This window comes from Mustela lutreola, chromosome 9 (genome assembly GCF_030435805.1).
Source record: "Mustela lutreola isolate mMusLut2 chromosome 9, mMusLut2.pri, whole genome shotgun sequence".
Lineage (NCBI taxonomy): Eukaryota > Metazoa > Chordata > Mammalia > Carnivora > Mustelidae > Mustela > Mustela lutreola.
Genome location: NC_081298.1, coordinates 139,128,599 through 139,154,546, shown reverse-complemented (window position 1 = coordinate 139,154,546; position 25,948 = coordinate 139,128,599). Strand labels below are relative to the sequence as shown.

Genomic DNA, 25,948 nt, shown 5'->3' with positions numbered 1-25,948 from the left:
AAAAAGTCACTTGTTTCCCGGTGACGAAAGTAATGTGTTCTTACTGTAGACTTAGGAAGCAGAGAAGGCATCAGTCGGGTGGTCATAACTTTTGTACCCCTGGAGCCTGTGCTCTGGGAGTTGGCTTGACCCCCGCTAATCTGTGAGCCCTCGGGGGGCTGGGGCGGGGTGCCCGCACGCTGCTGTCGCCAGCTTCTTCCCTTCAACACCGGCAGCAGAAGGCCCTTCCCTGCAGGGATAGGAACCAGGCTGCTGCCTCCCACACAGCTCCCCGGGGCCTGATGACAGGTGCCACTTCCCCGGGCCATCCCTGGGGCAGGCTGCTGCCTAGGATGAGCTTCCAGGGGCCCCGTGTCTTCTGAAGATGCAGGTGTTCCCCCCCAAACTTTCCTCTGTAAACTGGAATTCCTTTATGCTCTCAAAACTCATGTGCTCTGGTATCAACTGTGGCCATTTTACTGTTGTGTTGACTTAATCTTTGGAGAAATTTTTCATTTTCCTGCACAAAATTCTGCATCACTTTGTAAGATAGGCAAACACAGAAAAACAAAGGAAAAAAGATCCTTTATAAAATTGTAAGCACTCACCCCCCCTCATGTAACCCTTGATAGGTTTCCGTTGTGTACCCCTTGAGCTTCATTTCTGTCTACAAAATGGTATCCATGATTTCTGGAAATGTAGGCAGATAGATACGAGGTCATCTTTAATCTGTAAAAGAATTAAAGAGTGTCCTCTGTGTCCAGACTTTATAGATGTCCTATAGAGACGTATAATAAAACTTATATATATTTTAGCAAAAAAAGATCATAGTTTCATTTCATTTTGACTTACTGTTCTATAAAGACCCATAAACGTGACAGGCCCGCCAATGCCCAACCTCTCCTCTCTGTCCGCCCCTTCCTCAGGGCGCCCCTCTGCTGAGGGACTGGAGCTGTGTCCATCCATGTTTTGGGTTCTTGCCACAGGCGTGGTAAGAGCTTTAAACAAACAATAGTTTCTATGTGTTAGAAATAATCCTAAATCTACTTATTATTCACATCTTTTCAAAGAGATTTTATTTATTTACTTGTCAGAGGACCGAGAACAAGCAGGGGGAGGGGCAGAGGGAGAGGGAGAAGCAGGCTGCCAGCTGAGCAAGTAGCCCCATGCGGGCCTCCATCCCAGGACCCCGGGATCATGACCTGAGTCAAAGGCAGATGCTTAACCCACTGAGCCACCCAGGTGCCCTCTTCATGTTGTTTGGTAGTTTGGCCTTTGACGATATGTCTAACACTGTCTTTGAGGTCAGTCGTAGTGATATGTAGGTATGGTCCATGGTCTTCTTTTCCCTCTTTTTGTTAACTGCTGGATAGCGTTCCCTTGTCTCAATAAACCGCATTTCCCAAGTTGTGTCCAGTTTTTTCTTACTGTTACAGAGAGCGCTGTAGCAAGCGCTGTGTTTTTCTTGAGTGCCCCAGAAGGCAGCCTTGGACACGGTGCCCGCTGATCCCGGCATCCTGTGGGATCCCCTGCCCTTGAGTGTGGACCGGACTTACTGATTTGATTCCAAGATGGAAAACAGCAGAGTGTTGTGATGTCCCCTTATTAGGTTATAAAAGGACTGCGGTAGCCAACTCGGGCGCTCTCTCTTGCCCTCTCTTGGGTCCCTTGCGCTGCATCAAGCTAGGTGCCACATGGTGAGGGCACCCTGTGGGGTGGCTGTCAACATGCATGGGAGTGAGCCCAGAGCAGTGCTCCACCCGACCCTCCACCACTGCCTAGCAGCCCTGGACGGAAACCGAGCTGGAACCCCATGACTGACCTTGAACCAGAGCCCTCCCACCCCCACCGCCCCAGCTAAGGCACAGCCAGATTCCTACCTGAAGGACCTGTGATATAGGAGTGTTTATTTTATGCTGCAAAGTTGAGGGGATCCTGTGTTACACAGCAGTGACTAGCATGAGCATACCATTAGAGTTCCTGGAGCCTTCGGAGTTTTTACCAGGGGAGCTGCTGGGTCCTCTGCTCACGTTCCCTGTTACTGGTTCTTAAACCATCTTCATGGCATTTGCGGTGGCTTATTGTCCCCACTATGAGGGTAAGAGGTTCCTTTCCCCACACCTCTCCAGCACTGGTCTTCTCCAATGTTAGTGTATTAACCCGTGGATCTCATGCATTTAAAACAGTATCTCACGGGCTTTTAATTTGCACGTTCCTGAGTTCTAGCGAGGTTGAACACCTTTTCAGCATATTTGCTGTCTCCTTCACTGTGACCGGCATGTTCCTTTCCTTCGTCCAGTTTCTTTTTGGGGGTACGTTGTTTTTTCCTATCGATTTATAGATATTTTTATATTATGGAGACTAATCCTTGGTCAGTAATACTATTTCATACTCTGTTTTTTTAAGTTAATACCATATTGAGAACGTATTTGTATGCAGACAGTTTTTTAGCTCTGAACTAACTGAACATTTGATTGACCTCATATCGTAGAGATACATATATATACACACACATATCTAGTAAGATATACAGGTACTTATGTATAAATATAAGTTGTATATAACACACATGTAACACATATAAACATTGAATATATCTTATAACGTACCGTATGTTATTTGTCAGTACGTATTTTGTTATTTAGCTGGTGGTTTATGTTGCTTGCCGTTCTGCGTTAGTAGGAATGTGGCTGTGTATCAGTCAGCTAGGTTATGCTCTGGTAACAAATGACCCCTTAAATCTTCTGGTTTGCAGCAATGTAGGTTTTCTCTCACTCAGGTTACATGACTGTTGGCTGTGGCTCCGCTTTCCACCCTTGTCCCCCTGGGGCCCAGGCTGACAGAGCAGCCCTTGCGAGACATGGCTGGTTTCGTGCTGGAGAGAGAAAAGATGGTGGAACAACAGGATGGTTAAGCTTTCTCTCCAAAGTGGAGATGGCCTGTGCCGCTCGGCAAGGCCCCTCCTTTATCCCTCCCTCTCCCTCTCCCTCCTCCCTCCTCCCTCCTCTACCTCTTTTTCTTCTCTCTTCCTTTCTTCTTTCAAGTAAATTTCAGTAGTTAACATGAAGTGCACTACTGGTGTCTGGAGGATTCAGGGATTCATCACTTACCTACAACACCTGTGCTTATCACAAGTGCCCTCCTAGTCCCCTTCGGCCATGTAGCCACCCCCCCCAGCATCTTTCAGTTTGTTCTCTGTCCTTAAGAGTCTCTTCTGGCTTGTCTCTCTCTCTCCTTTTTTTCTCTTCCCCCTTCCCATATGTTCACCTGTTTTCTTTCTTAAATTCTGCATACGAGGGAGATTGTAGGGATTTGTCTTTCTCTAACTTGTTTTGCTCAGCATAATACCCTCTAGTTCCATCCATGGTGTTGCAGATGGCAAGACGGCATTTTGTTTTTGTGATGGCTGAGTAGTATATACACCTTCTTTATCATTCAGCAGGTGATGGACATCTGGGCTCTCTCCACAGTTTGGCTGTTGTAGATAATGCTGCTCTACACGGGTATCCCTTCGAATCTGTATTTTTGTATCCTTTAGGTAAATCCCTAGTAGTGCAGTTGCTGGATCGTAAGGCCATTCTCTTCCCCCTCACATTGCAGGGGCTAAAGCAAACCATATGGTGAGGCCTGATGTTAGTGGGGTGAGAAGTATCGCTCCCCCCATGGGAAAGGTCAATGATGATTTTTTTTTTAAGATTTTATTTCTTTATTTGCCAGAGAGAGAGAGAGAGAGAGAGAGAGCGCACAGGCAGGCAGAGTGGCAGCAGAGGCAGAGGGAGAGGCAGGCTCCCCGCTGAGCAAGGAGCCTGATGTGGGACTCGATCCCAGGACACTGGGATCATGACCTGAGCTGAAGGCAGCTGCTTAACCAACTGAGCCACCCAGGCATCCCGGTCAGTGACAATTTTGAGCAGTAAAATTTTCCATGTGCTGTGATGAACGTTTCTAAACCCCTTGCCCTCGCCACTTCGTGTCATTAGGCCTCAGGATTCTTAGAAGTAGAATTGCTAGGTTAGGAACATGCACGTTTGTAAAGCTTTTGCTCTTTATTATGTCAGGTTTTCACTGTTACTGAATTCCTGCTGTGAAATTATAAATAATTATTAGTCCCGATGACTCATTTTCAAAGGAAAAAAATACTATTGCGTGGAAATACTGCCCTGCAAACCCCTCTCCCCCACCATGACTATAACAACTTTATTTACTTCTTGTAGCTGCTTTGTGAGGTTTGGTGGTGCAGATGTTCTTGCTCTTTCTTAAGCGAGAAGCCCGAGGCTCAGAGAGGTTGAGAAATTTGCCCGGGATTGTACAGCAAGTAATGAGGAGAGACCCTGACTCTTAGGACTGGGCTCCTCCTCTGCCCCTCTGGCTTTTGGAGTCTGTGTCGAAAAGTCCCCCAACCCCTTTGTTCCCCCCTGCCCAGCCCCTGCTCTGTTTGCTGACGTGTCCTGTGGCTGGCCGTGTGGCCCTCCGAGAGGTGCCTGGCCCAGGCCCTGCGCTGAGGAAGCCCATCAGAGCCTGCCCTCCGAGGATGAGCTGGCCTTGGCGACACTGGCTTAATCGGCATTAAGGTATCGCTGACCATCTTTGGACCCGGGGAGGGGATTTACTATTATTAGAAAACGTAAGGGAACGTTATAAATCCTGTTAGCCCCCAGAACTGAAGACAGATGCTTGTTTATCGAGGAGGAAGCCTCTTTCCCGGAAGTGGCACATTTTGGACCCGGGGACTGGGGCGCGTGATGGGTACGTGTTGCAATTGAAGTAAACCTCACAGCGGGGCCCAATGAAATGCCACATTCCTTCCTCAGCCCCTCGTTGAACCTCATGCCTCTGCTTGGTCTTCAGACCAGGGGAGGGAGCTGAGCTAGGAATGGATTGCTTTGAGATTGAGGTGATGTTTGTGTCACGGTATTCATTGTCTTTGGGCCTGCCATTGGCTCATCTGTCAAATATAAAATTTGGGGCACCTGGGTGGCTTGGAGGGTTAAGTGTCTGCCTTTGGCTCAGATCGTGATCTCTGGGTCCTGGGTTTGAGCTCTGGCATGGGGTTCCCGGCCCAGCGGGGAGTCTGCTTCTCCCTTTGTCTCCGCCTCCATCTCTGCTCATTCTTTCTCTCTCTCTCTCTCAAATGAGTAAATAAAATCTTAAAAAAAAAAAAAAAAAAAAGTAAAATTCTTTCCTGCCTCCTTTCCATGTTAACTGTGGGAGCCCGTGAGATCTCCCAGAGGTGCGGAGTGAGCTGTGGATGCCTAGACCATAAAGGGGTCACCTACTAGGAGGGCCAGAACCCAAAAGACGGATAGTAACAAGTGTTGGTGACGAAGGGGAAAAATTAGAACTCTCATGGGCAGTGGGGATGTACACTGGGGCAGCCACGTTGGAAAAACAATCGAGCAGTTTTCCTCAAACAATTAGTATATAGAGTTACTATGTGACCCGTAGCTCTGTTTGCAGGTTTGTGCCCAAGAAAACACACGTCCGCACAGACCTGCACACGAATGTTCACAGCAGTGGTGTTCTGATCCCTGAGCTGGTGCACGGATAAACGGAGTGTGGTCTATCCGTGCGATGGAATGTTAGTGAGCTGTAAACAGGGCAAGGTGCTGACTCTCGCTTCGGCGTGAATGAGGCTAGAAGACAGGGAGCTTGCGCAGAAGACACTAGACGCAAAGGGCCCTATATCTCGTAAGATTTCACTGATACGAAACATCCAGGATGGGCGAGTCTGAAGAGACAGATAGTGGATCAGTGGTTGCCCGGGCCGGAGGTGAGGGGGGATGGGGGTGTCTTTGGGGGAGGCGAGAACGCTCTGAATTAGGCAGTGGTGATGCCTGCACAACCTTGTGGATATGCCAGGAACCGCAGAACTGTGTCTTCTCAAACAAAGCAAAGGGAATGATAATGAACAATATTTTGATAAGTGATTAGGGGCAACACAAGGGGACAGGGTGCGAACTTCGAAATCCGACAGGTCTAGTTGTCGTGTGATTTTCATCCTTTTGAGCCTCAGGCTCCCTGTTGGTAAAGTGGGGGAGTTGCCACTCTAGGGGGCAGGACGGTGATGTTTGCATCACCGGCATGAGCAGGTGCTCGCGGAGCTGCCACTTCTCTGGGCCCTGCCCTGTGTGGGCAGCGGGCTATGAAGATGGTAAGGCACAGTCATGACCTGTGACTCGGCAAGACCCCGTGACACCGTGTTTTTGGAGGGCACTGTCCAGAGAGCCCACCCCTGTGCCGATCATCCTCTGCTGATGGTGAGGTGATGTCCCCGATCAACCCAGTGCAAGTCGCCAGTGCAGTTAATCACACCGGACCTGTCCGACGGTGTAGCTTCTTGCCGGGCTGCCTTCAACACGCTCCAAACACTTCCGTCAGCTGACAGCTGGCAAAGTCTTCTCACCCGAAGCCTGTGTTGAAACCGAGGTTTGAGCATCTCCTGTAGTTTATTGAACACTGTCCTGAACGTGAGAAACAGAATGGCTCTGGGGACACAGCATGGCTGTCCGTGTCTCGACTACTCGCCCCTGTGATTGCGGCGGCCTGGGAGCCGCGGCTGCTGCCAAGTATTGTGTTGCCAGCCCCGGAAAGACCCAAATTCAGACTCAAAGTCCAGATTCTACGGAATGCTGGCCTCTACACACCGTCAGGTCAGAAAGTGTTGGTGGCGCCATCATCCGTCTGGGACTGGCTGTGTTTTGTAGAGCTCTGAAGTGTCCCTGAGAGGTGGACCAGACAGATGACAGAGGCCCCGTCCATAGACAGAACAGCGATGCGTGGTGGTGGTGGTGGCGGAGGCCGCCTGGAGTGTGGCTGTGGTGGCGTCGTGCGGGCTCACTTAATCAGAGCAAGGAAGGGGGGATGGGGGGTGATGGGGTGGAGAGATGGGGGTTGTGGGGGTGGGCATGGGGGGCTGGGCAGGGAATGTGCCCAAGAGAGGACAAGAGGTACCGTGTGCTGGCCTCTGACGCTAGGTCATGGGTTCCTGGCACTCACGGTACTAGTCCTCTTTCTTTTCTGTGTATTGGCATTTTTTTTATGAGAAAAAGTTTTAAACACCGACATGGTGAGGTAGGAGGCTGTTCTCTTCGTAGTGCAGAAGGGAAGGTCGAGGTACAGAGCATGCGAAGTTAGGGAGCTTGCCGCCCTCTTCCGATGGTGAAGCTTAGGCACCAGGCTGCCGGGGCGGGTCCCCTGGGTCAGGGGTCCTCTTGGGGTACTTGAGACCAGTACTTCCTCCTGCCAGAACCCTTGAGGAGTCGGGGTTCCTGTGTCCCCAGCCATGGCTGATACACTCCCCTCTTTGCCTATCGCAAGAGCTCTGGGCTTGAGAGATGGGGGGGTGGGTGGGGCGGGGAGCCAAAAGGCCACAACTTGGGGATTCTTGGTGGTTCTGGCCTTTGTGATGCCAAGGGTTCATTCACCAGATTCTGTTAGTCTGGTAGAGTCTGTGGGCGCGCGTGACGTCACTTGGTTTCTCATCCTGTGACTTTTCGAAAATGTGAGAATCAAGTGAGGGGTGGGTGCCTGCATTGCTTTCTGGCCCGCCCTCCCCTTCCCTGCAGAGCAGAAGTCCCACATACCTCACTGTGACGTTTTGTCCCTCCCTGGCTGCATGGCTTTGCAGGTGTTGTCTAACCTCTCTGAGCCCAGTTTCCTCCCTTGAACGGAAAGGATATTAACGCCTCCTTTCCTTATTCCTTGAGCTCCTCAGTGTGGGCGTCCAGAGTGTTCTGACCATGTAAAGAAATAGTGTTATATGGTAGGGCCTGTTGCTAGAAACTGCACGATCTCGGTAAAGGGTGATGTTTTCCGGAGGCTGGTGGAGAGATGTTCTGGTTATTAGTGTGTCTTTCCTATTGGATAACTCAGAATAGCGCTTATGGTGGAAGGGGGGTAAATTTGAGAGACCAGCTGTAGGGGGACGTGGCACCCCCCCTGCGGGTGTGGCATCCCATTTGTTCCCCCCGTTGCAGGCTCAGAGGGGGCTGAGCTTGCTAGGCCCATGCTGTTGCTGCCCAAAGCTTTGCTTTTAGGCTCTAACTCCAGATGTCAGGGGATGCTCCTCTGGGGCTTGGTTGTCCTGCAAAGCCCTGTAAATTTCCTCCTGGCCCCGTCCCCCAGCCAGCCCAAATGCCTGTAGCCCCTTTCCTCTGCGGTATCTGGGTATCTGCGTACCTGTCCTGTTTGTTGTCTTCTGGGTAAGAAAGTGTTTTTAGAATTATGATGATTTTACTTAATTAACCCTCAGATTTCTGTTCTCAGGGCGAAATCATTCCTCCCCACCCCCAAACACACCCCTAACATCTGTTATAAATTCTAGATGCTATATTGGATCTGTCTTAAACTCCAAATGAATTCCATGTGATGGCCCGCTACACTAATGCATCTAGAGACAGGATCTCAGGAAGGTTATGCTTTCAATGGGTTGTCCTGGGCAGTTTTTCTGACAGCCTGGGTTGTCGACGACCCAGGGGTCTGGATTCGTAATGGAAATCCTGGCAGGGACCGAACTGTATTCACGCCATCAGTCCCTCTCTGTCACGTTTGGTGGTGACCCTAGGGTGAGGGCTTGTGGGGTCTGGGGTCTTTTTTTTTTTTTTTTAAAGATTTTATTTATTTATTTGACAGAGAGAGACCACAAATAGGCAGAGATGCAGGTAGAGAGAGAGAGGAGGAAGCAGGCTCCCCGTGAAGCAGAGAGCCCGATGTGGGGCTCGATCCCAGGACTCTGGGATCATGACCTGAGCTGAAGGCACTGAGCCACCCAGGCACCCCGGGTCTGGGGTCTTTAAACAGGAACTCTCCCTGATAGGCTGGCAGCCACCCAGAGACCCAGAAACCTGAATGGGAGACCTTGGCTTTGTTAAAATCGGAAGTGATTCTGGGGCTGCTCTGTCTGTTATAACCTCCGAGGGAGGGTGGGGCCAGCAGCTGGAGCAGGGGCTGGCAGGTGGAGGGAGCAGGGAGGTCCTTGCCAATGGTGCCACTGTCTTAGGGGCAGCCCCCTTCGATTACCCTGGAGAAAATGCAAATATTTCGCAGAGATCCCCAAATCTGAACTTAAAGGAAGGGGTCCTTCCTTTCACAGCAGTGCTGTTGGTGTCATTTAGGTGGGATTCGGTGTGAATTAGGATGGAATTTCATGGCTGGTGAGGACTCTGTGACTCCACACTGAGCAAGTGTGGGAGGTGGGGGCTGTGTTCTTTCTCCCCGGGGGTGGGGGTGCAGCGGAGGGGCTCACCGCCGCATTCTCTCCAAGGCCGCAGCCCAGCATCCCTGTGCCAGGCCAGATAGTTCTGGGTCCTGGCCTCCGGTGATAAAGACTCCAGCCCAGTCAGGGAGGGGGTACACAAATAATACCGCTCACGGGAACAAGTGCCCAGAGAGCTCCAGGAGGAATGAATTAGCCCAGCCTGGGCAGGGTTAGGGAGGCCTCCCAGGGAGGTGCGCTCTCCTGGGCTTCTAAGGATGCTAGATGTTTGGCACGGGAAGAAGTTGGGGTGGGCACATTCTAGGCATAAGGAACAGCATATGCTAAGGTGTCTGGGCTGCGAGGAGCCAGATATGTTGAAGCCTCTTGATAAGCTTCCTTCTGTGGTTCTTTCTTTCTTTCTCTAGCTGAGTTTTGTTTTGTCACTGGTCAAGGACCAGTTTGTTCCCAGGCTGGGCCGTCTGCCTTCCCGGGGCTGGGCCAGAACGTTCTGGCCTGGCCTCTGAGGATTCTCTGTGTCTGTCCTGTGGCCTGAATCCAAGGCTGTGGCTTGTAGTGGCCATTTTGTTTCTCCTCTCAACGGCCTCCATCCCCCCTTATGGGCAGGTAGACCCTTAAGCCGGGGCGTGGCTGAGCCACACAGCAGAAACACCACCGGCTGTGGTGATGGTCCGCTGGGTCAGGGTCCCGGGGACGGGAGGGAGAAGGGAAGGAGGAGCTGTCTCCCTGCCCCTACCTAAGGTCAGGGTTGGGAATCACGGAGTTTTAGGACAAGAGAAACATTTGTTCCTTTTTATTCCTCTTTGCACTGCTTCCCCTAGTGTGTCCCTCTTGCTAGAGACTGTTCCTTTGTAAGGTGCACACTCCAGCAGCCCGTGGAGGCCTGTCCCACTTCCTAAAACACAGCACACTTGTTACTTACCCCCCTTTCCCTCCACTAAGGCCCATCCTCAGAGAGTGGTGTTCTGGAGCAAGAGGAGTGAAACCCGCTGGTAATTCTCACTAGGGTGTGAAGGACTGACTGCACCTGATCGCCCCCAGGACTCTTGGCAGAGGGTGGTGGGCCACGAGGCAGGGGAGTAAGCCCAGTGTCTGCCCCCTGACTTTGTGTAAGCCAGTCCTGCTTTTCCCAGGGTTCTTTCTTCTGGTTCTGGATTTGGAGGTTTCTGGAAGGCTAGCATTTTCAGGGTGAGGAGTGGCTTTGGGTAAAGGATCTGAGGGACAGGTTGGCAAGCTGCAGGTACCTTTGGCTGTAGACCCTGGACTGAGCGAGGCCCCTGCTGTCTCAGCGTGATCCAGCTGGAAGCGACTAAAGCCAAAGGCCAGAAACAAAACGCATCCTCACGGAGGGACGTTCAGATCAGTCGCAGTGGCATATGAAGTCTTTCTGCTGTTCTCCTGTTAGGAGGTGGGTCAGGGGTGAAGGGTGTGGGGGGACCAGAGAAGAGAGAGAAAGAGTCCGTCTTGGGTCTCTCTGGTGCAGACTGGACAAATGGCCTGGGGCCGCACTCTTCCTAGGCAAGTAATTTGAGAGCCAACCTCCGGCTCAGGAAGACCCGCGCGGCTCTCTGGGTTATTGAGAACATCAGGGCATCCGTTCTTTGAAGTCACACGCAGCCCAGCCTGAGCGCGGCTCATGCCTCCGTGGAAAGCCCTGACCTGTTGTGTTTTTAACTAGGTTATTGAGCTGTTGAAGGAGCAGGCATGAAGGGTCTCTTATTAAAAACTAAAACAAGAAACAAAAAAGGACAAGCCGAGCAGAAGAGGGAGTGCTATGGTGAACTCCTCAACCCCGCGGCTTTGATCTTGGAGGCCAAGGAAGATATGGTCTTTGATGTCTGCTCCCCCCACGGCCGTCCCCGCGCCAGACGGCGGAGTGCTGTGCCTCTGAGCCGGGATTAATTATGTAAGAGAGCTGCGATCCGGGCCGGCTGCGCGGGAAGGGGCCCCGGCAGGCGCTGCCCGAGTGCCCCCGGCGTCTTGGGATTAGCCTAAGGCCCGCTGATCTGGGAAGCGTGAACAGACTCCTGTCGGGGAAGCGGGGGCACCGCACGGTGTTTCTTCAGTTCTCCTGTTATTGTCTTCATGGAACTCCAGGACAGCTTCTTGGATATCAGTCTTCAGGTCCCTGAAATGGAGCCCTGTGCGGAGAAATGAAGAAAAGTATCTGGGCATCCGCAGCCGCTGTTAGACCATCTGGTGGCTCAGAAATATTTTATAATCAAATGAGTAAGACGGGCAGGCGTCTGGCTCGCTGCACGGAAGAGGCTCCCTTTCTTCCCTCTCCTCCTGTTTGTGCTCCCTGCTGCCCTCGGGAAACACCAGAGAAGACTTTTCCCAGGTGTGAGGACACCCCTTGGCCAGCTTTGACCTTGGGCTGGCCAGGCGACCTTGGGCTGCTCTGTGGGCTCGCTCGTCCTTGCTCTGTTCCCGTGTAACATGGAGGCCCTTGTGCTCAGTGCTGCGAAGGGATCCAGGCGAGGTTACTAGTGGGTCCTGCTAGCTGTCCGTGCTACTTGTCTTAGAAAGACTTTTTTAAAAATTGTGCACCAAGGGGCGCCTGGGTGGCTCAGTCGGTTAAGCTTCTGCCTTTGGCTTGGGTCATGATTCTGGGGTCCTTGGATCGAGCCCTGCATGGGGCTCTCTGTTCATTGGGGAGTCTGACTCTCCCTCTGTGCTCTTCCTCTCTCAAATCAATAAATAAAATCTTTAAGAAGATTGTGCACTTGAACTTTTTCTGAACAGAAATGTGATAGATGCATATTCACAGTAGAATATTTAAAAAATTAAAGTAGGAAATGAATTCATATTGTACAATACCCCCTCCCTCCAAAGGGGTGACCACTGAGAATTTGGTGATGTTTGGAAGGTTTCTGCCATGGCTTGCGCACACACACACTTGCACACACAGAGGTGATCTGTCTGCCTAAAGCACGAGGAGTAATTGTGGACACAGATGGAAGTGTGAGTCTGAGTGTGTCTGACGTGTGCACACGTGGGGCCCTCAGAGCTCTCCAGGTCAGGGCGAGGCCCTGGCACATTTCTGTTTGTGCCTTTCTTTCAGAGGAAGTGAGGGTGCAGGTGTTGCCGGGGTACGTGGTTGGGGGGCAACGTTGGCCTCCCCTGCTGTCCTGTAGGAACATGCGTCCTGAGATGGCCAGGAGGTAGGAGGAGACAGACGTACAAATGCCCGTGTGTCTCGTTCAGGACCAGCGTTTGGAGGTGCTCCCTCCGTCCCCAGCACTAACTCAGTCTGCCTGCCCCCCTTCCCCACCGTGCACCGCCCCTTGTGACTTCTTGTTTTTTGTCGGGAGGCTGATCTGTCTTCTTGAGACTGTTAACACAAAACAAACCTCCTTAACACCCTTTGAGGGAGCCTACGTCCTGAGCCAGTTGGAGTAAATGAGCCCTGCAGAGTGTCCCCCGCACTGGGGTAACGGGCAGCCGAGCTGAGAACCAGAGACCCCAGATGGCTAATGATTTGCGCTGATGAGGTATGGGGAGGGCTTCATCCGGTGTGGAGCGAAGCAGAAATACTGTGTTTCTGCAAAAACACTCTGAATTCTGGTCTTCTCCCAGGAAACCGAGATTTGCCTGGTGTGGGGTTACTTGAACCTTCTTCTGAAAGCAAGCCTGCCTTTCAGCAGGTGAACCGAAGAACTCCGAGGAGGGGCCTCTCTCAGCTCCAGCCAAACCAAGGGAGTCAATTTCAGTGTTAATTAACTGCAAAGAAAATAGCAATGCACTTGAGCCAGAGAATCCTGATTAGTTTGGTGTTCTGTATTGCTCCTTTTCTGTATTTCTTGTTGACCTTCGTAACGTTGGGGTGCTTCATTGGCTCCAGAAGCAATGCTGGCCAGGAGAGGGTGGCACTTCTGGATTCCTTCCCATTGTTAGCAGGAAGTAATAGAATCTGGGTCTTTAAAAAAAAAAAGTATTTTATTACACATTTTCTCTGCTGTAAAAGCAATGCATACTCACTGGAATGTTTTGAAAAAGCCAAATGGTAAAAGGGACATAGAAAAAAAGTGACATCTTGTCACACCTTCCCAGGTAACCGCCATTGTATTTGTGTCCCAGAAGAAGCCCTCTTCCAGTGCCATCGGCCCTGGCAGTGAGTTGCTTGATTGAAAAAGATCAGTAAAGAGGGGATCAAAAAATGATGCAGACATACCTGAACGTCTTATTTTAACATAAAACGTGCATTTGTTCCACTTGTCCCCTGATTTAAGACCAACGCCTCTCTTGTATTATGGGTCTCCTGGACCTTTTTTGTAGTACCTTTTAATGCCCCATCTACTTTCTTTGATTCTCAGTTTCTGTTTCTGTCAAGTGAAATAGGGAACACCCTCCCAATATCAACAGTGATTTTTGTCCATGCCTAATTTAGCAGTGATCGTCCCCAAATATCCAACATTTGTTCCCTAAAAACAATTCCCTTTTAATTCCTATCCCAATGGTTTACATAAAATTTAATTGTTATGTAATTACATAAGTACAGCCTGTGTAGGCAGGTTTGAGGACAAGCACGGCTGAGTCTTGGTGAATTTGGAGACCAGCACCCCCCCCGCCCCCATCCCAAGCACCCGGCAGGCCCTGTTACTCACAGGGAATGCTGAACATCCCATAGTCCAAGGGCAGTTCAGGGAGGCATCTGTGCTCATTTTACATATAGAACATTTTACATGATTCCTTAAGAATCTCTTAACTACTCAAGAGAAGTCTTACAAAGTTATCAATTCCAGGCTGAAATTTATAAATTAAATTAAACACATAACAGCTAATGTCATACTTAATGGTGAAATACTAAAAGCTTTCTCTCTAAGATCAGGAATTGAGACAAGGATGGCCGCAATTGCCACTTATTGTACTGGAAGTTCTAATCAAAGAGAGCAAGCAGTTAGGCAGACAAACAAACAGACAAAAAAACCACAGGCAACCAAACCAAAAACATAAAACCCCATAAATGAATGAAAGACATCTAGGTTGGGAACTAAGAATTAAAACTATTTGTAGGCAAGATGATTTTGCATATAGAAGAGCCTAAGGAATCCACTAAAAACACTCAGAGCTTATAAACAATTTTGGTAAGCTTGTTGGATACAAGACCGATATAAAAAATGAATTGCATTTCTGTGTACTGCAGTGAAGAACCTGAAAATTAAATGAAAAAAATAAATCCATTTGGAGTAATATCAAAAAGAATAGAATATTTGGGCATAAATTTAACAAAATAAGTGCAAGACTTACTCTGAAACTGACAATGTACTTTGAAAGAAATTAACAACCTCAGTAAATGGAAAGACATCCCATGTTCATGGATCAGAAGGCTTAATATTATGAAGAGTGCACCATTCCCAAATTATAGATTCTGCACAACTCCCTATGAAAATTCCAGCAGAATTCTTTGTAGAAATTGACAAGTTGATTCTAAAATTCATACAGAAATTCAAGGAACCCAGAATAGCCAAAACAGTCTTGAAAAAGAAAAACCCAGTGGGAGGGCTTATACTTCCTGATTTCAAAGCTTATTACAAAGCAATAGTAATCTATATAGTGTGGTACTGGCACAAAGGGAGATGTAGATTAGTGGAATAGAGTTCAAACTCCAGAAATAAACTCTCATATTTACAGTCAATTGATTTTCAAAGGTAGCAAATAATTCTATAGAGAATAGGCTTTTCAACAAATGGTACTGCTGCAAATCAATAGTCCCATGTAAAAGAATGAGGCTGGACCCCTACCTCACACCATTTATAAATATTAATGGATCAAAGACCTAAATGTAAGAGCTAAAACCATAAAACTCTTAGGAGAAAAATAAGTATAAATCTTCTGGACCTTGAATTAGGCAGTTGTTTCTTGAATATAATAACAAAAGGATAAATGACCAAAGGACGAAATATGTAAATAGAACTTCATCAAAATTAAAAACTTCTGTGCTACTTAGGACACTATCAAGATAGTGAAAAGACAGCCCACAAAATGGAACACAGTATTTGCAAGTCACATGTATTCTATACTTGTACCTAGAATAAAGAACTCAGAACTTAGTATTAAAAAAATAATAATCCATTGAAAGTAGGGCAAAGATCTTGAACAGGCATTTTCTATGGTACAAGCCCATGGAAAGATGCTCGACATCATTAGTCATCAGGGAGATGCACATCAAAACCACAAGATACCACTTCACACCCACTGAGATTTCTAGAGTCGACAAGCCCGATAAATGCAAGTGGTGGCGAGGACTCGGAGAAGTTGGAACACTTCAACACTGCTGTAGGTATGTAACTGGTGCAGCTGTTTTGGAAAAGAACCTGGCAGTTCCTCACAAGTTTAGACAGAGAGTTCCCACATGACACAGCAGTTCCCCTCCCAGGTGTACATCCCAAGGAGAGGAAAACTCACATCCCCGTGAAACATGCTCGTACGTGTGGAGACAAGCCAAGTGTCCACCCGCTGATGAATGCGTAAACAAAATGTGTTAGATCCACAGAGTGGAATATTATTTGGCAATGAAAAGGAAATCCCATTCACGTGCTATACAGCAGAAGAAGCTGGAAAACAATATGCTGAGGGAATGGAGTAAGTCATGAAAGACCACGGATTATGTGATTTCACCTATGTGCAATGTCCAGAATGGCAGATCTGTAGAGACAGGAAGTAGATTAGGGTTGCCCAGAGCTGGGATCGGGGGAGTGACTCTTAATAGGTGTAGGTCTCTTTTGAGGGAGATGAAAATGTCCTGAAGTTGATTGTGGTGATGGTTGCACAACTCTGTGCGATTACTGAGTTGCATACCTGAGATCTGTGAGTTGTGTGCTTTGTGAATCGTATCTCAAGAAAGCTACTATTTTTCTTAAAGGTTTTATTTATCTATTTGACAGAGATCACAAGTAGGCAGAGAGGCAGGCAGGGAGAGAGGGGGTGAAGCAGGCTCCCCGAACAGAAAGCCTGACACAGAGCTCGATCCTAGGACCCTGGGATCATGACCTGAGCCGAAGGCAGAGGCTTTAACCCACCGAGCCACCCAGGTGCCCCAAGAAAGCTACTATTTTAAAAACAAAACCCCAGGAGCCCTGCTGCCTATCCACACTACACCCTCGACCTCTCCTCTCCGACCCCTTCCCATTTCCCCATCTCCGATTTCCAGTAGAGGGAGGTTCTGCATGGAGGTCCCCTTGCAGTGTTTGGGACTTTGTTCCTTCCCTAATCCCCTAAGCCCCTCAGGATATAGAATATACCTTGATTCCTGCCCACATATTGCTGAAACTTCCCCATTCTGGTCTTGAGCCTCTTTGTTAATGGACTGATTTCCCAGTAGGTTTGTGTCTGATTCTAAATTAATTATCCTGGAAACAATTGACTTCATCCCCCGTCGGCAGCTAGTTCCATTGGCACAGGTCATGCGTGCTGGGGCAAGACCCAGGCATGTCCCTTCCTCTCTGTCTTCTGGGGAACTGGTTTCAATATTGAGGGGTCCTGAGAGCTCAGGCCTCCACAGAGAGGTGTGGAAGGAGCTTAAGGCCTGGCGCTCCCAGCAGGAGCACTGTTGGAGTCTCCCTGATCTGCTAGGCCTTCTGGAATGTTCCAGATGTGGAAGGTTCCAGCTCTCTGCACTCTCTGGAGCAGAAAGAAAAAGAATCTTCTAGTCTTTCTGACCAGCCAGTAAGTTCTTTAAAGATGGGTACCATTCTTGACATTAAAAAAAAAAAAAATTGTGGGACACCTGGGTGGCTCATTTGGTTAAGCAGCTGCCTTCGGCTCAGGTCATGATCCCAGCGTCCTGGGATCGAGTTCCACATCGGGCTCCTTGCTCGGCAGGGAGCCTGCTTCTCCCTCTGCCTCTGCCTGCCATTCTGTCTGCCTGTGCTCACTCTCTCTCCCTCTCTCTCTGACAAATAAATAAATAAAATTTTAAAAAAAAAAATTGTGTGCAGGTTAGACACTTAATTTTTTATTTGAACCGGTCACTGAAAACACAGACTAAGCAAAGATGATGCTCTATCAGTCCTGCTGTCAGAGGGTGGTTAGATGAGTGGTGGGCCAGGTTAAGATGAAGGCAGAGAGACTCTGCACTGCCTGGGGCTGGTAGCCGTCAGTGGAAACACACTTCTCTGCCTGCGGTTGGTTTGCTGGAGGAACGTGGACGGGTCATTTGGCCTTTCTGTACCTCAGTTTTCTGTCTTGCTAGCCTCGAAGGTTTGTTTGAGAACCAACACATGCCTTGAGCATGGGACCGTGAGGTCAGGGTAGCATCCCATGGCAAGGCAGACCCCCTGCACCCCTTTGCCTCTGCTGGGGGCACCCTGGGGCTGCAGCCATCCTTGGGGGTAGCAGAGGACCTGGGGACATCACACAGGTGCTTCATGTGAGAGATTGGGTCTTGGAGGGGTGAGGCTGGGGTGTGAAGAGAAGCCTGAGGGAAAGTTCATTTTTAGGACCCAAAGAGGGGGTAGGAGCTCTCAGACTTTAGGATCTGAACTGGCAAAAACAAACGAACAAAAAAATTAATTAATAAATCAGGGCCCATATAGGGTTGCTACCTTTAACTTTTGTCACATCAGGGCATAAAACATTGTCATCTAACTTATTCTTTGTGATAGAAGGGACATTTTCGTAGCAACAATTGTTGAGGGAAAGTGTGATTGCAGAAGAAAAGAGCGTCCTCTGAAAAGGCACCTCAGCTTGTAGAGAAACCTCTGACATGGTCATCCTTCCTCTCTCTGCTGTGTCTGGTCCCAGTGCTGGCAGTGGGGGGCCCCGGGGGGGGGGGGGCGCTGGTTCAGGGCCCCGTGGCTTGTGGTGGTTTAGAGATGGCAGGCAGGACTGAGAGGGTCAGCTTTCTACGTGGGTCTGGATTCTGGGAAGCCTTCTTTTTCTTTTCTTTCTTCTCTTTAAATTTTTTTTATGACAGAAAATTTCAAACATAGGCAAATGCAGCAAGAATAGCAAAATAAATGGTAAAAGGTCAAAGAAATTGGGGGGTGGGGTGCCTAGGATGATTTAAATGGGGCCTGAGGGCAAAGCAGTGTGTATTATCTGCTGGACCCTGGGTCGGGGGGAGCTAACACTACCATTTGCCCACAGCTTCACTTGACGAGAGCATCCCTCTAGAACTAGGGGCCCAGGGCCTAATCTGGCCCCCTGCTTGTTATTGCAAATAAAGTTTTATTGGCACAGCCACGTTCATTTGTCATTTATGTCATTATCTTCGGCAACTGTTGCTCAGTAGGCAAAGTTGAAGAGTTGGGGCAGAGACCCATAACCTGTAAAGCCGAAAATATTTACTCTGGCCCTTTACAGAGGTTTGCTGACCCCTGGCCTAGCATGTAGAATGCCGGAAGTCAGGTGGAAAGGGACTGAGAGAGGTTTTTTTTTTTTTTTAAAGACTTTATTTATTTATTTGACAGAGAGAAATCACAAGTAGATGGAGAGGCAGGCAGAGAGAGAGAGAGGGAAGCAGGCTCCCTGCTGAGCAGAGAGCCCGATGCGGGACTTGATCCCAGGACCCTGAGATTATGACCTGAGCCGAAGTCAGGGGCTTAACCCACTGAGCCACCCAGGCGCCCCGAGAGAGTTTTTATTCTAAGCACCCACGCAATGCTTGGGTTTTTTAGCTGTACTATAGTTCTATGAAGTGGTCTTTCATCTGCTCTGGGCTTGTATTCTTCCAGCGACGGGGTGCTCACCCACCAGCTGCAGTGCGTTCCAACATCGTGCGGTTCTTTTCCTAATCGTCTCTCAACTCACTCTCCCAGGTCTTTGTTTGCAGCCTCACAGGCCCAGCGCGGTTCTGTTTCCCCCTCCCTACGCACAGTCCTTCAGCTGTGCGCTCATTCTCATTGTCCATTCCCTCCTTCATCCCACAGGTGTTTCCTGAGTGCCTTCTACTGCCAGGTGGTTACAGACCTCTTGGGAGCCTCAGTGTCTTCATTCTCCCCTGCACTGTAAGTGGTCCCTTCCCTCCATAGCTCCTGCAAACAGATCTCAGAAATTCGGGGTGCAAACCGAGGCTGACTTTGCCAAGTTAATGCTGGGTCAGATAACAGTTAATGCTGTTACCTCCTCCTGGCACCTTACAGGTTCCCTTGCCAAGGGGGCTTGGAGGCATCAGTGCCATCCTTGCACGGAGGAGTAAACTGAGGCTGCCGGCTCGCCAGGCGACACCAGCCTCACACTCTGAGGCCCCGCACTGTCAAGGCAGGGTCGGGCTTCTGACTACTCAGACCTTCTTTCTGCCTTTCTCTGGGTTCTTGCATAGCTCCGGGGTGGGGAGCAGGGATGGGGGCTTATCATACAAGTGACCTAGACTTCCGAGGGCTTCTGATCCTAAAGGTGCAGCCCTGTGCATGGGCCTAGTGTGAAACTTGTGACGTGACCTAGTTTTGCAAACTGCTCTTCTTGCCTCCAGCTCCTTCACCTGTCAAGCCCTCTGAACCTCCTCCACGCACCAGGCCTATCTGGAGAGGTGCTCTGGAGCACACGGTGGGGAAGACGGTGTCGTTGTGCCCCTGTAGCTCACCGGCTCGTGGGAGGTCAGAAGATAGATGGGCCCTGCACTGGCCTTCTGAAAGCCAGGGGAGAGCAGTGGTGGGACACCTTCTTGAGGCGGGTGGTAGCAGCCAAGAGGGAGGGCATTTTGATTGGGCATTGAAGGGTGCATAGGAGTTTGCAGGAGAGTCACAGCATTAACTGGTCACTGAAAAGGAAGTGTAGAGCAACACTGAGTGTTTTGTCCTGACAGCTCTTCCTGGAGACTGTCTGCAACTGTGTAAATTTGTGGAGAAACACCCCACGGCTAGCTGGGAAAATCGATAAGGGCTTGACCTCCTTTGTTATGTGCTTCCCGCCCAGGGAGATGGAGAAGCGAGTTCTGCAAAGGCCCGAGTTCTGCGTTCTGCAAAGGCCCGGGAGCATTAAACTCCGCGTCAGATGTACGCATTTTTTCTAAGTAGATAAATAATGACCTTATGCAAGTTTCCTTTGGCTCCATATGTGTGGCGGGGTGGGGGGTGGGGGTTTGCTCTGAGGGTCCAGGAAATCGGTACCTGTTTTCTCTTATTTGGCGAGAGGAGCCCCTGGCTGAGGTGCCGCGCAGTCTCGGAGAGTGCGTTCTCTTCCCCAGGAACGTTAGTCACAAACCAGTAATTTACCTCAGCAACTGCACGGAGTGGGATGATGTTGGCCTTTCGGCAAAACATGCTTGTTTATAACTGGCGAGAGAAGCAGCCTGAAGACGTTCTGCGTGACGCCCAACTGCACGGTCACAGCGGAGGGCCTGCGCTGCTCTCCACTTAACGGGGGACAGAGGAGGAGGAAGGGATGCGGGGCTGGGGTGCGGGAGGTGCAGAGACAGACATCGAGAGAGCAGGAGGAGGGAGAGGGAGGTTGGGCCCTGCCCTGAGTCCACCCCCACCTGGCCTTTCTCTGCCCTCGGGAAGCACCCTTTGGGGTCAGGCCCCCTGGCTTGGGATTCTCAGAGCCCCTGCCTCACATCTGGGAAGGCACAGCGTCTCCCAGGTGCAGGGCTGGGCTCTCCCCCTCCCTGAGGAGCCGGGTCGCCCTCCACCGCCCTCCCTCCTGCGTGGGCCTCCCCCGGCCAGACGGAGGCACCAGCTCCAACGTTCCGGGCTTCCTCGGGCTTGGGAAATCTGCTTTCCACTCCCCCGCAGGGGCAGTGACAACACGCGTGCGTGGAGATCCCCCCCCAACCCCGGCCATCTGCGTCACGGAGCGTCCATCCTGCCCCAAATGCTGTGAAAGGAGCTGGGGAGGAGACCATGCCTCGTGCCTGTCCTTGACATGGGCCCAGGTCTGTGTTCCCCAGCCCTCGAGGGGCTCAGTCCTGACGTCGCTGCTCAGTCCTGTCACATGCTCGCTCCGCGCCAGGCTCTTTCCTCTCCTTACTTGTTTATTCCTTCCTTCATTTGCTCTTCTGATTCCAGCAGTGACCTTCCGAGGCAGGTCTTACTGTCTTTGTTTCATTATACATAAATTGACACCCAGCAAGGTTAGGTAACTTTCCTAAAGACACACAGCGCCTAAGTTCATCGTGGGATACCCCTTCTAGCTTGGGAGGACCTGGTGGGGGGGCTTGAATTAGGCCTCAAAGGATAGCCGAGAAGTTTGAGGCAGGGAGGGGCAGGCCAGGACAGCGGGGGGCAGCGGCAGCACTGCTCTGTGCCAGGTGCCCGATGTGGCAGCACGCACACAGTCCCCTTCATCCTGCAGGCAGCCGGAAAGGCGAAGTGGCTGGGCCGAGCTGTAAAGGTAGGACCGGGACGCAGCTCCGTCTGGTGCCATAGTCGGTCTGTGCCCTCTATCCACACCACCCTGGGGCATGGGCATCAGGAAAGGGCACCCGGGGTTGGTGGTACAAAGTGAGCGGTGGGTATATGGTAAAACCCTCACCTTTGTTCAGGGCTCTCCCATGGGGTCCTGGGCCCCGTGGCCCCGGCTTTCCCCCAGGTCTCAGCCGCCCACCTCCCCTAGGTCCAGCTCCTGCCCTGCCCTGCCCCTGTGTGGGCCTCTCCCTGCGCACTCCTCCGGCCTGACCACGTTCGGGGGTCTTGCACCGGCCCTGCTTCCATCCCACAAACCCTCACATAACCTTCTTTGCAAAGCTGTTTATAAGAGTGATCTCTCGACTCTTGGGTGAGCACCTGCTCTGGTGTTCCCAGGCCGTCTGTTCAGGGACCTGCGTCCAGAGGACCAGGGAGGGGGCCAGAGGCGGTGTGCTGGGAGCACAGGAGTCCGGGGGGTTGGGGGGTTGAGGAGGAGACGAGGGAGAGCTTTTGGCAGGTGAGGGCCAGGGCATGGAATTTATGACTCCTGGTCTCGCCCAGGCTCCTCCTCGGACGTGCATTTTCCTTATTACGTGGCAGCGCTAGCTTGTCTTACTTCTTCCTTGGGGGCGTGAGCTGTGCCAGGAGGCTGAGTCTCGCACCTTCTGCGGGGCTGCCGTGGCCAGGAAGCTGCCACAGGTGCAGCGGACGCCCGCGGGTGGATGCGGGAAGGAGGTTCCGCGCTGCGTGGTTCTGCCCTGATCGGTTTCACACCGTCGCTCGCGATGTGTTTCCTCCAAGGAGTGTGCTAGGAAGAGCGCATGTGCCTCTTGCCTCTTTATTGGATCACTCTAGATGGGGACCCGCCTCCGAACCAGCAGGTTCTTTTAAACATCGTGACCTTCCCTCCCCGAGAGGTGTCTGCAGGACAGTGATATTTCCTCCTGTCATTTGCCCGCCTGCAGTGGAGAGAAGAAAACCAAGAAACGGTGTTTTTCTCCTCCACACAGTCCCCTCCTGTCTTCCTGTAGGAAACGGTGCCCTCGTCTTTAGGCAGAGAAAGCGTGGTGTTGCGTTTGCCGGGAGCGAGACAGTGGAAGGTGGCGGAGGGGGGCATGGCTACGCCTCCCCAGGTCTGCACCCCCGAGAGCTTCTGCCCCTCGGGGGGAAACATGGCTGTGATTTGGGGCCATAGCCCCTGCCCGTTCTCTTCCCCTGAGCCCGCTTCCTTCCACGTTTCAAACGCGGCTTTGCTGTGTGCAGCTCGGACGGGCACAGCCTTTCTCTGGGGCCCCGGGGATTTGCTGTAAGAAAGAAGAGGGTTTGGCTCCAGTTTCTGGCTACATGTGTCCCTGATCGCAATGCCTCTGGTCCCACTTTATAAATGAGGGACAGATGTGATGTCTGGGTGTCGGGATTGCTGGGTTGAGCACCCCCTCCTTTTTAAAGATAATATCCATTTATCTGTCAGAGAGAGAGGCAGGCAGAGGGAGAAGCAGGCTCTCCGCTGAGCAAAGAGCCTGATGTGGGACTCGATCCCAGGACCCCAATATCATGACCTGAGCTGAAGGCAGATGCCCAACTGACTGAGCCACCCAGGCGTCCCGAGCCCCATTTTTTTAAGTAGAAAGTATGAAGAGAAAAGCAGGGGTGAAGTGCGGCCATAACCATCTAGAGAGCCTTTGGAAATACGGTCTCTGGAAACGCCAGGTGACCCGGATGACGACCGGTCAGCAGCAGGGATGCAGACTGGCCAGCGAGGGACTCCAGGCAGCCCTCAGGATGGAAGCAAGGTGTTGCAGAGCCGTGGCTGAGAAACTGAAACCAGGAGGCTTGGTTGCTGTCTCTCCTTTCCGCCATCCTGATGGCCTGCGTGGCAGCAGCAAGTCCTCGAGTGGGCACGGGGGACTTTTCTGCTCTCTGCTTCTTGGGGAGCCACCAAGCCATGGGGCCTTGTCTCTCTGGCCCTCTGCCCAGGTAGATAGAGCCTCTCCCCTATAGCCCTGCGGCCGTGGAAGGAAGGTTCTAGACCATGAGCCCCGACCCCCACCTTCCAGGCCCTTTTGGGTGGCTGGGGCCTCACCCTCCAACCCCAGAGAAACCACAGCCCTTGATTCCCGGCCTCCCGTGATCCTGACCCTGACCCTCACGCCGCTGCCCGGTGGGTGGATGGTCAGGCCAGCTCCTCTCCACTCTGAGTAAGGTGCCCCCTTTCCTGGAGGCCAGTACCCCCAGTAGTGGTGGGCAGTTTTAGCTCCATATTTACTGATGCATTAATGGACACTTTTCAGAGAAGGCTGGGTTAACTCTGCCGTCTTCACCAGGCCCGGGAGCCCCTAAACTTGCCTCTTACCCACTTCCTTATCACCTGTGAGTTTGCCTCCTGGGCCGATCAGTGCCTCCTTTAATTTCTCCCTCTGTCCGTTCATCCGTCACCTGACAGTTCACAGATCTCGTGCTACGGGGTGTGGGATACTGGCAAGGGCCCCCAGTCTTGAGAGAGCGGTCATACCCCTGAAAGGCACATTGATGGAGGAGGCATGGGGCTGGGGGAGAGGCCCTGACTCCCTGCGGTGGGTTGGAGGGTATGGAGGGCGTGTCCCTGGAAGGGGCTGCAGGGAGCTGCTGCCCTAGGAGCCCCTGGGGTGAGGGTGCCAAACAGGGAGGGCATTCGGGCTTAGGAAGCCTCCCCCAGGAGACTGAGTTCCCCAGACACCCAGCACGTGTGAGCCGGACCCGTGAGCCAAGGGCTTTGGCTGTCCCATTACACGAGAGACTTTCACATAGTTACTGAGTGCTCAGCTATGAACAACGGACAGTGGAGACCAAAACCCAAAATACAACAATCCTTTCACTAGACTTCCATTGGAAAACAAATCCTATGTGAGGGGAGACCAGCCGTCTTCGCAGTGCGAGAGAGGAGGCCTGTGCACATTCCAGAAGAATTCTTGGGGTTGTTGCCCTCGTCTCTCCATCCGTTGTCCCTCTCCTGCCTGCTCCCTCTCCTCTTCCTCCTTCCTCCCTTCTCTCTCTCTCTCTCCTTTTGAACTTACTTTTTTTTTGTTAATATTTTTCTTTATTTATTCAACAGACAGAGATCACAAGTAGGCAGAGAGAGGGGGACGCAGGCTCCCTGCTGAGCAGAGAGCCCGATGCGGGGCTCGATCCCAGGACCCTGAGATCATGACCTGAGCCGAAGGCAGAGGCTTCACCCACTGAGCCACCCAGGCGCCCCATCCTTTTGAACTTTCTTAATTGCATTTTCATCTCTTGTCCCTCAGCCTCCCTCAGTAGAGATGTCAGGGCTCCTGGCATGTGCCCCGCGTTTGCGGAGCTCTGACGACACATGGGAGCGAGGTGGCTGGATGTGGGCCCCGCTCTCAGAGAGCTCCCTGTCCAGCCTGTTGGTCGGGGGGCCCTATTTCTAGAACACTACCTGAGGATGGGTGAGCCCGCTGTGTAGGGTCACCCCAGGACACTGTCATGGCTCTCTGAAATTTGAATCAGTTACCCTACTTGGCTTCAAATTATCAGAAGACAGAATCTCTAACCAAAGTCCTTGACCAGTCCTGGCTCCCTGGACGTTTGTCGTGCCTCCTCGTCGGTGCTGTGAAACCATCGTGTTTGGGAACCTGAGATGAATGATTTGCCGGTTGTTTTAAACTGATTCCCTAAGCTGTGCACACAGTGCTTACCGTTGTGTTTAAAGCTCTCCATTTTGCAGCGATTACTTTGGTACATTGGCAGGTTAGAGTCTCTCTTATGGTGATGATGTCTTTTCATAATGACATTGGTAACATTTCTGTAGCCCTGGAAAGCTTGCCAAATGCCTTCCTATACTTTAGGTAATTTGAGTCTCCTGGTATCAGCTGGAGTTACCCTCTCAACCATAACAGGGACACAGAAGCTCAGAGAGGGTAAGGAAGGTTCTCAGGGTCACACAGCTAGCGAGTGCTGGAGAAGGGGCCTAGGGCTCCTTCCACTTGACTCTGCCCCACTGAATCTGAGTTGCTCAACCAATGAGTCTTTATTGAGCACCTACTGTATGCTAGCATTATGGAGGTGAGCAGGTACACATGCGGGATTGGTGGGAGCAGGCGGTGCTCGAGTGGCGGTGGAGACAGAGAGGGTGGCAGCTGTGGGCTGGGACCCAGGCAGGTGGGAGGAGCCCTTGGCTGGTGTGTGGCGGGCAGGTTGGCCGTCAAGTGAGGAGGCGAGGCATCCTAGGGCGGGTGGCATGTCAGCAGGCCGAGCTCCGGATGGCTCTGGGTCCTGCTTCCCAGAGAGGTCAAGCTGGAGTTCTCAGGGGTTTGCAGAGGGGCATTCCGGGGCGTGTGAGGGATGGAGCATCCAGCAGTGGGGAGAACGGGAGGACCATTTCTGCTTGTCTGTTTCCTTCTTTAGATGATCTTTGTTCCTTCAGGAAAGAGAGGTGGGCCGTGGGGATGGAGGGCGGCCGAGGCCTTCA

At 51.4% G+C, this 25,948-nt stretch overlaps 1 protein-coding gene across 3 annotated transcripts in view; it reads left to right on the top strand.

The window, feature by feature from the left end:
• The window catches only part of HPCAL1 (hippocalcin like 1), a 110,159-nt gene that overhangs the window by 25,392 nt on the left and 58,819 nt on the right, over positions 1-25,948 (top strand). For 2 of the 3 annotated variants that reach the window (XM_059132650.1, XM_059132649.1), the window contains exon 2: positions 19,066-19,143. The exons of the other annotated variant lie outside the window; for it this stretch is intronic. The gene's annotated coding sequence lies outside the window, so the exon portion shown is untranslated. The remainder of the gene's footprint in view (positions 1-19,065; positions 19,144-25,948) is intronic. 3 annotated transcript variants of the gene reach the window in all.